Source organism: Falco cherrug, chromosome 6 (genome assembly GCF_023634085.1).
Source record: "Falco cherrug isolate bFalChe1 chromosome 6, bFalChe1.pri, whole genome shotgun sequence".
In the NCBI taxonomy this organism is placed as follows: domain Eukaryota; kingdom Metazoa; phylum Chordata; class Aves; order Falconiformes; family Falconidae; genus Falco; species Falco cherrug.
The window spans coordinates 88,169,649-88,179,504 of NC_073702.1; the positions used below are offsets into that span (position 1 = coordinate 88,169,649).

The 9,856-nt window shown below is 40.9% G+C and overlaps 1 long non-coding RNA gene across 10 annotated transcripts in view; it reads right to left on the reverse strand.

The window, feature by feature from the left end:
• The window catches only part of LOC114015838 (uncharacterized), a 19,575-nt gene extending 12,373 nt beyond the window's left edge, over positions 1 to 7,202 (reverse strand). For 7 of the 10 annotated variants that reach the window (XR_008732949.1, XR_008732946.1, XR_008732945.1 and 4 more), the window contains exons 1-2: positions 2,991 to 3,717; positions 2,578 to 2,630 (exon numbers count right to left, since the gene is read on the reverse strand). This is a non-coding gene — a long non-coding RNA (uncharacterized LOC114015838). The other 3 variants (XR_008732942.1, XR_008732944.1, XR_008732943.1) reach the window with 3 other exon arrangements.
• Positions 7,203 to 9,856: the final 2,654 nt, after the last annotated feature.

Below are 9,856 nucleotides of genomic sequence, written 5' to 3' on the forward strand. Positions count from 1 at the left end.
AAATTTCAGCAGCAGCGAATAAATCTGCCGAATCCAAGTCTTTCATTTGTAACCATTGGGCTCAAACGCATAATTTAGCCAAATTATCAGCTGCCTCCATCTTCCCAGGGAACGAGTGCAAACAACGTTTTAGGACCAGACATCTAAATTTAGTAGGGTTTTGAATAATTGATAGGCTGGTGTGACAGAAGATAGGAACTTATGTTTCTAATCATCCCGAAGCATTTCTCCTTCCTCCCACCCCCCGAAATGAAGTCACTTTGTTTGCCGTTAAATATACGGAAGATGTCCACTTAACAAGTATAAAATTGTGATAGCATTAAGAGGTTATCCGTGGTAATAAAAAGCGGGGAACATGCCTGGGAATGTGATCTGTAAGGCAGATAATTTTTAAGGATGGGGCTTGTCCTTGCTTTGTCTGGGGAGAGGCACATTAGCGATCCCAGGGGAAAGGCGGGGGGCGGGGGGGGGGGGGGGGGGGGGGGGCGGGAATAACGCGCGTTTCCAAATGAAGATATTTAAAACGTGTAATGTATTTTGGCCTGTTACTGTAAGCTGTGTTTGATGTTTTTCCTATAAAGCCTAAATTAAGCCTCCTAGAAACGGCTGTGTATCTCCTGCTCCTAGCTGCAGCAAAAAACAAAATAGGTTTTAAATGTCTATATCACTGCTACGGGGGTAAGCTCTGACACACGGGTGTCGTCGTCCTCCCCGGATTTTCTTTCTCCCTCCTTCCATAACGCAGCCCCAGCACTGAGATAACCCACCTTTACATTTCAAGTTCATTTGAAATGTAAACTTTTAGCAAATAAGCGGTGGCTTCTGGAGCCGGATCGCCGCAGTGACTGGCAGCACATTCCTTTTTCTCCCTCCCTCCCCTCAGCGTAAGGGGTTTGAAATACCCATCAGTGTCAAAAGAAACTGCGCAGATCGCTGCTGCTCTAAATAAGGCAGAGCAATGTTCAGGGGAAAAAAACCTAACATACACACACACCCCCAAAAAAAAAAAAAATCTCTCAATGGATTAAAATGACATTTCTGTACCGTGTCAGTACAGATGACAAAGCGTCGTGTTTTGCATCATTTCAAAAAGATATTCTTTAAACAGATTTGGTGTATAAACAGTCAGCAGGCTTTGTTTGAAACATTTAAGATCAAAAGTTAGGGGAAGAACAATTAATATTGCCTATTAAAATCCCCTGTTATTGTTAGATACACATTTTGTGGTTACTGACTATAAATAAAAGCAAAGGAACAGAGCCACGGTTTCTCACCACTGCAAATACAAAAAGGCAATTTCCAGCTTTTTCCCTTTTTTTTTTTCCTCCCCCCTGCAAGTTGCTCTTGGATGTGTTTGCTGAATAAATGGGATTAACTGTATTTAAAACAAGAGATAAAGAACAGCTTTTTATTACACTGAACAGTCTGCAGGGTTTTCACAGTCCTCTGAATGCACTTCATGCCTGGAAAAAAATATTCATATTTTACCTTTTTTAATGACACTCTGTATAGAATGAGCAAAAATATCCTTCTATTTGTAATCATACAAATATGGAATCAATAGGGAATGATTAAAAAAAAGGGTATTTTTACTATTTCTCTTTCTGTCCAAACATTGGAATGATTTTTTTTATTATTTTTTTTTTCTCCCCAGTTTTGCAGCAGGATGAGAAACCAGGGAGGAAAGTATTCATTTTGCTGGAGGAGCTTTCCCCTTTCCTCTGGCTGCAAAAACTCACCGAGCACTGTTAATACAAAACTAATGGCAAGAGTGCGATCCGAGGAGCCAGCCTGCAATCAGCTGCATTTCAATGGAGGCTTTCTCAAAAAATAGGTACAAAGAAAAGAATTTAGACAAATTTGCCTCTTAACCTTTAAAGATTTCCTGACTGTTCCAGTATGTCCTTTATTACATTAATTTTTTATTTAAATTACACCATTAACTGGATATGAATTTATCAAGAATACATATATTGATTTATAAAACAGTATCATTAATTATTATAATAGCTAGATGTAGCTGATATTACAAAGCCATTTAAAGGTTTTTAATATAACTTGGACATACATAGATAGATAGACATTATGGACAAGACTACAATTTAAACTGGCTACCAGCAGTTAATGAAATCCTTGATTTATTTTCTCGTTTAGAGATTGATTATATTGTCGCTTTGTAAAACTATTTATTTTATGCCATTTTTCAAAGGATGTCTCAATAAAAGGAAAAGATAAATAAAATATCCAGCCAAGTCTCAAAGCATATTTTCGTTTATACTTTCTTTTTTAATACTGCTGCTGCTAATTTATTACAAGTTTGGAGACTTGTCACCTTCACGAAGAATTGGCTTTCCTGACAGTAGCTCTGTTTGCAAATGCACAGTTTCATATATTTGGATTTAAAAAAAAAAAACAAACAACCAAAGAAGGGGGGGGGGGGGGGGGGGCCGCGGGAAAAGAGGCCGTCTTCCCAACAACATCATGTTTATTTCCTAAACCAAAACCCAACAAAATGCTTTTCCAGCATAGATTTCTTAGACATATTTTTTGTTTAAGCTGTGGAAAAATGGGACTTACCCTAGTGCTGCAAAGCAGTCAGTCATGGAGAACATTTTGATTTAAAATGCAATCTGAAGAGAAAAAAGAAAAAAAAAAAGGAATAAGAAAAAAAAAAAAAAGAGAAGGAATGATATAAACAAACAGTACACCACTTTCAAGTTTCTCCTAAAATGTTCCTAGCTTAACTAATACATTGAAAGTTTAAATCTTTACACATTGTTCTTGAGGGGCTATGTCTCTTGACTCTTTATTTATATCACTTATTCTTGTCTGGCAACATATGTTACCGATTTATTATAGTATTTTTTTTACTGTTAGCCAGACAAATGTAAGGGCTAGCTGAGGAGGGGTAGTTGCATCTGATGAGTTTAACAATTGCAGGGCATCCTTTAGGGGTAGCCAATGGGCTCTTTTGAAGCTATAATACTCACCATTAACCATTTTCATGCTGACATATTTTTATTGTCGGAGTTGGGGCTTCCCCTGTCGTCAGCTTCTTTTGTTTCCCATGGCTTCGCGAGGAACGGGGTGGTTGAGAGCGGTTCGTCCAGCAAAGGCTGTCGTAGGCACCTCAAACTGCACTTTGATAGCTTGGCAAATAAATCTGCATGGGGTGTTGTGTCCCCCCAACTGAATAAAAAGGCATGCAGAAAATAATACTTAAAAAAAATCTGATTCTATAATGCACGACGAATGCAAACAAACACATAGGCGGTCAGGTTTCTCAGTGCCATTGCTGACACCGAAAGCTAACAAGGAGGAAGGCTCTTCCCACCACAGCAACACCCCCCAAATTCTCATATTAAATGGATGCCCCAACAGCAGATGGAGCAGTGGCAAGGACCGGCGGTGAGCTGGGTGTCATGTTTTACATGTGGCGTTTTTAGGTGACCCATTCTGCAGTAAGAACTTGAACTCTCCCCGCCTTTTGCTTCCTACTCATCTTCCACCCTGTCTCCTTGTTCAATGCCAACAGGTCCCTGCAGCTCCCCTGGGAACTGTACCTCCCTTTGCTGCTTCACTGCTGGAGCCCCAGCTTGAGCTTCTGGGAGCCAACAGGTCCCCACAAGCCATGGGGATGTAATTCCGAACATAACACCACAACCACAACTTGGGTGCTAAAGCAAACCATGACACCTACTGGCATGTCCTACCGTATAGGAGACGCCTACCACAGGACGCTCATGGGCACCAAAGATCACCAAGCAGACTTTAGGGCATGCTCCAAATTTCCTGCTGACGGGAATTCAGTCAGACCTTTAGGGGAAGAGATAAACAAAAAGTTGGGTTTAATTTCCCTGGCATCTCCAGGAAACAGGAATGGGTAAAGCCATCACAAGACCACAGGGCCAGAGCAGGGATCTTCTGCTGGGGAAAAGATACAGCGGTTTGGGTGGAATACGAGGTGTTTCAGGTAGAATAAATACAGGGATTGCAATTAAACTCACAGGGTCCCTTGAAGGGGAAGATTGCATTGGTGGGTCACGGCTTGCCTCCTGGCAGTGCTGGTGGGTTCTTGACAAGTATCATGCGATATAGGGTTTACTGGGAGAAGAGCCAGTGTTCCCACATTTTTTTTGTTTTGGCTTAATAACAGTTCAGTTGTCCTGGGCTAAACTGTTTGGTTTTTAAATTTCAAAAAATAGCCAAACATTCCCTCTACTTATGTCAGCAGGTTTTGAGAAGAAACTGAACTTCCTAATGTAGGTCTGGATTCAGCAGCATGTAAAAAACTCGCATGGAAATGAAGATTTTCCTTTCTGCTCACTTTTCTATCACACGAAGGCAGCCTAACTTTCTTTTTTTTTCTTTTTTTCTTTTTTTCAAATTATAATTTAATTATACGTTGGCTGACCTTCTGCAACAATTTGCAACCCCAAAACGATCCTGTGGAAGCGAGTCTCCAAAGGCACGCGGCGGAGAAGGCTGCAGGCGGGATGGGGGCACCAGGACTCCCCCAACGGAGGGTTGCATGTCCTGACTTCTCCCATTTCTCCTGGAAAGTTTTATTTAGGCAGGCGTCACTCGTGTCCTGAGTAAATATCAAACATTTGGTGGCATTACTGAAGCTTGGAGCGTGTGGATTGTTACCTGTTTAATTTTCTATTGTAAGGACATCGCTAGGAACTCCATAATAAAGCTAATAGCCTCCCTTAAATTTGTTTATTCCCCTTGAACCTTTTTTTTAATTATTTTTTATTTTTTATTTGTCTGGGGGGGGGGAGGAACAGGGAGCGTGGCTCGGTCTCTCAATCACTCTCTCTCTGTTTTGTCCATCACCTTGGTTTCTTTCCCCTGTTTTTGACCTGCACTTTTTCTGGATCAGACACTGGCAGGTTGAGAGGTAATAAGAACCAGATGGACATAGTGCAGAAATTGCCCAAATGGGTACGAGAATGTGGGGAGCTGTCAGGCATGGAGAGAAGCTGGAATTTTTCAGCAATAAAATGGGATTTATCGCCACTCTACCACAGTCATTGCCGACAACCGTTTACCTTGACAGAAACCCCATTCCAATAGGCCACGCCGATGCAGATTTTTTTTCTTTTTTTTTTTTTTTTTTTCCAAAGAGTGATGATTGGTATTTGTTCTAAGGCTCAAATGGCCTGCACTAAAGGTGAAGCATTAGGCCAAAGTCCTGTATTCCCTACTGAGGCAAATGAACCTGCTAAAATAAGTTCCTTCCACAATAGCTGTGTAATTGAAACCAGAAAGTGAGAGAATTTGATAAATTGCTTGACCCTGAAGGAATGTTAAGGTCATAAATTTTCATTGCTTTTTTTTTTGGCTTCTTTTTTAGAAAAAAAAAATTATATATATATATTGATTATGTTTAGTATTTGTCCCCAAATTCCAGCCAGCTTCCAGTTCATTAGCCATTACTTTGCCATCCTCTCCCCACAGGCCACTATTACAAGGTTTAGAGCGTTCCTACCTACACCTTCCTAGGAGGGCTGAAGGACACAAAATACTCACAAATGGCAGCACTTACACACTACTGCTAAGGAATCTGCCACATAAAGCACTAACAACCCAGAATGGGGGGTTTAGCAAGTGCAATCCCTTTAGAAAGACAAAATAAATAAAATAATAATAATAATAATAAAAAAAACCAGTACTGTACTTGAAGAATGATGGCATAAAAAAAGGTCTGCAAATCATTTACAGGGAATCAAACATTTATTGTTATTCTCACCTCTTTTTTTTTTTCTTCCTCTTCTTACTTAGAAATGGTGTTGCCTTTTACTTGAAAAAGAATGATCAGTGTTTTATTGAATAATAGGTACAGATGTCCCTTCAAGCTCTAAAGACACAAACAAACCCCAAACCCTGCAGTATCTTAACGTGGAAATACACATTTGAAGAATAAATAAAATAAAAATAAAAATAAAAATAAAAATAAAAAATATAAATAAATAAAAATAAAAACAAAAATAAATAAAATAAAATAAAAAAGAAAAAGGATAAGAAGAATTAGAATATCCAGCAAGGTAAAACCTCCAGCCATGCTCCGCTTGCTGTGCTTGCAGCCATCAATGAATACAGCCATGCTAAAATAGCTCCCAAGAAGGAGCTGAGGGGAAATGCAGAAGTATTTTGGGTTTGTGCATGTTGTTTGGGTTTTTTTCCTGCAGTGTAGAGGTATTTTGGGTTTGCGTCTGTGTGTTTTTTTCCTGCAGTGTAGAAGTATTTTGGGTTTGTGTATGTAGTTTTTTTCGTGGAGTAGCAAAATTTACTTCTGTAACTGTAGCAGCTTCTGCTTCACAACTGCTTGAAATGTGCTATCATATAGTAACTGCTTTTTATAATCCCGCTGCCTTCCCCCCCCTCCCTTTGAATATAACATTTCAGAGGCAAAAGTCTCATTGTCGCACTTCAATAAGGCGTTACACTTTACATAGCCATACATACTTAACCCAACATGAAGCGAGTTAAATAATCATTAGCACAGTAACCCATCGCTATCAAAAACTTATTGGTCCTCTAAATTTTAAATTAATGGCCTGTCTCCCTTGTTCTCTGCATGTGTGTGTCCGATTTTCAGCCACTTCAGTGCAAAGTCATAGACGTTTTATCAGCACATATTAGATGATTTGCATTATTGACATTTCAATTTAAAAATATATTAAAAAAAGGCACAGGGAAAAATAGTTCCTGCTGACTTGGTTCATCCCTAGACCCCTGATTCTTAAGTAACTCTTCTGAGTGTTAATTAGCAGCCAATATTTGACAAACCGACTAAGAAATGCACTCTGCTCTTCTCTAGCCAGGTTGTTCTAGCTCAGATAAGTTTCCTTGAGAAAGCAGGGAAAAGAGAAGCTAAAGAAAAAAAAAAAAAAAAGAATTGAAACGATGCCCCCATAAAATCCTAGCAAAAAACTCAATAATTTATACTCACTTTTTCTCTTTTGAGAAGTTAAATAAAACAATGGTGGAGTTAGGGTTTTTTTGCTTTTTGAGGGAATTTTTTTCCCCCCATAAACTTTCTGGCCCAAATCCCTTCTTTCCTTTTTGAGTCCCAAAGTAATTGCCAGTTGTTTTAAGACAGTTACTTATCCAGAGAATGAAGGAGTATCGGCTGCGTTTCAATTAGAGAAGGAAAAAAGATAAAGACTTGGAACGTAACCGAAAAATGCAAAGTGACATATTAGGATGAGAATTTTCATCTGTTGCTGTATAAATATTTTAATAAAAGTTCTAAAATAATGTGTCTGCCTCCTGCTCTATAAAAAAGAGGAGATTATGAAGTGTAAATGATGCAGCATAGATGTATAGATCCAACTGGGATTTTTCACCATTAAGGAGTCTCTTCATGCCTCTCCTCCAGAAGTTGGTTTTAGAGCCATTTCAGACCCCAAAAAGTATAAATCTGGTAAGTATAAATAAAAGATGGCCAGCGAGCGGCTTCAATCACTAATATTTTTTGCAAACTAATGTTCAGCTGATGCAACTCGATTTTGTTTTGCATCGCGTTAATGTCACGGCGGCAACGGCTGGCCTTTATTCACCAACCCTTTGAGTCAGCACTTTGAGACATCTTTCAAATTAGGTCATACTGCAAATTTGCCGCTGATACAAAGGTTGATTAAGAGACCTTCGCAATTTTAAAGGGATGTCGTGTGAGGAGAATTAAGGTCTGGATGATAGTTCCAGGAAATGCGAGGCCCCGTAACTACATGGAAATAATGTATGGGCTCTGTGGGGAAAGAACATATTTCCTCAGAGTGCTTGCAGTAATACTCATTTACAATTTAACCAAGTCCTCCCCCCTGGGTTAAGGAAGAAATCGTATGATGGGTTGCGAAAACAAGCCATGAATTACGGTGTGAAGGCAGCAAGATGAGCCCTGTTCCCTTCTTGCCAAAAGTCAGTCCCCTCCTCTCCGCTCCTTTGATCTTCTCAGGAAAGACCTGTTCCTCCCCCCTCCACCGCCGAAGCATCTTGGCTTCTGCTTTCCCCCATAAAAGCAGTCCCGCATCGCAACGGGACCCTTTACCCGTGACATAGCAACCTCAAGGCGAAGCTGAATGGCTGCATAAACCTCCCCTGAAGGACTGGAGAGGGAGACCAGAAGTGACCACCAACCACGGTGGCCAGGGCCAGGCTCATAAACGAGCCTGAGCCCAATTTAAGCATCTTAACAAAGTAGCCACAGTTTTTCCCCCCCTAAAGCACGGGAAGGGCAGCAGCTCCTCTTGCTCTGGGCTCTGAGCAGGCAGGAGAAAGGATCTCCAAGGGAGCTGCCAGCTGCCGAGACTTCTGGAAATCTGGCCGCTGCGTTTTCGATGGCTAAGTGGGAAGCGAGATGAATAATCTCTTTGAAGGGAAGCTGCTGTTTGTTGGGAGGTCGGACCCAACCTAACATTCTTGTGGCACTTGGGGATTTTTTATTTTCCAAACTTTCTCTCTTTGCAGGGATTAACAACTCATGAGGAGCCGAAGAGTTCCTCTTAATTGGATGTAAGTGGATAAAAGTCAACTGCCAGCTTCGTTTGGGTTTAACTCTTCGGCCCACTTGACGAGACCAGAAGCTGCTATTAACATTGGGTTTGCCTAATGCATCAATGCTGGCGGGGGTGGGGGGGAGCGGGGAGTCTCAAGGGGTGGAAAAAAGGAAGGATTTGGGCTGCAGCTATACTGAAAACAGCATTTCACTCTCCTGCCACGAAACGAGAGTCCCCCAAGTTATCTTTTCTATGCTCAGGAATATTACCATGATTTAAGGGTATAGCAGCAGTGAAATAAAACATAAACAATTTAAAACCAGAGCCCAAAGAGAGATTTCTCGTGGTATGAATAGCCATGAAAGCCAGAAAAATGTTTCGCATTCCCTTTTGTATTTTCCTTCGTTCGTTTGCAGCAGTCCCTGAACTTGCATTTCCACCATGGGCAGCTGACTTTATTTCATGTTTTTGATGTTATGATCACCCGCAGACCTTTCCGTTTTCCATATGTTTCTGGATTCAGTCATTTCACCCACAGCCCTCCCTGACAGTACAACACCTCGAATTCCCCCGCATGGCAAAGTCTATTTTATTCCTAGTCACTTTCAATTTGCCTCCCGTGTTTCTCTGAAGGGCTTAGTTGAATGTGATTTCTAAGACCAAAAGCAAAGGAGGGGGAAAGAGGCCACGAATGAGGAGGTGTCCTGTGCCACTGCCAGGAGTCGCTGGGAGTGGGAGTTTTGAAGAGAAAACTGGAACAGGACCACCATGAGTTCGATTTTAATATTTTGAGCTATATTCACACTTTGGTTCCTTTAACCCTGTTCTACCAGGTAAGAGGAAAAGTGATGTTAAATCTCAAACTCCTAAGTATTAAAAGGGATTTAAAGACAGGAACAGCAACCAAAGGTGTATGCCTACTACATCAGCCCAGACCCCTCTGCAGACCTCACTGGCTAGCATCCCCCCCCTCCTGTCCTGCAGAGAGCAGTGGGAGCTGCACGGAGGTAGCTGCCACTTCTGGTACTACTGCCCATCTCCAGCATCCATGAATCAGGCAAGAAAGGAAATGAACTCATGCCAGAGTGACTTAAACCAATTGTGGGAAAACAAATTGGGGGTTCCTTTAACAAAAACAAAAAAAAAAAACTTACTGCCTTTTGAGTCTTTGTGGGGACACTGAGAACATGCTTCCAAGCTCTTTTGTTCTGCCCTAAGGGATGGAAAGCTGCTCTTAATACAAGAAAACAAAGCCCTCCACTGCCACTACCAACAAACAAAAAAAAAAAATCTGAAACGCTTATGAACACTTTGCTCCAGGCGCTGTGGCAGTAAGGAAAAATCATTGCAAC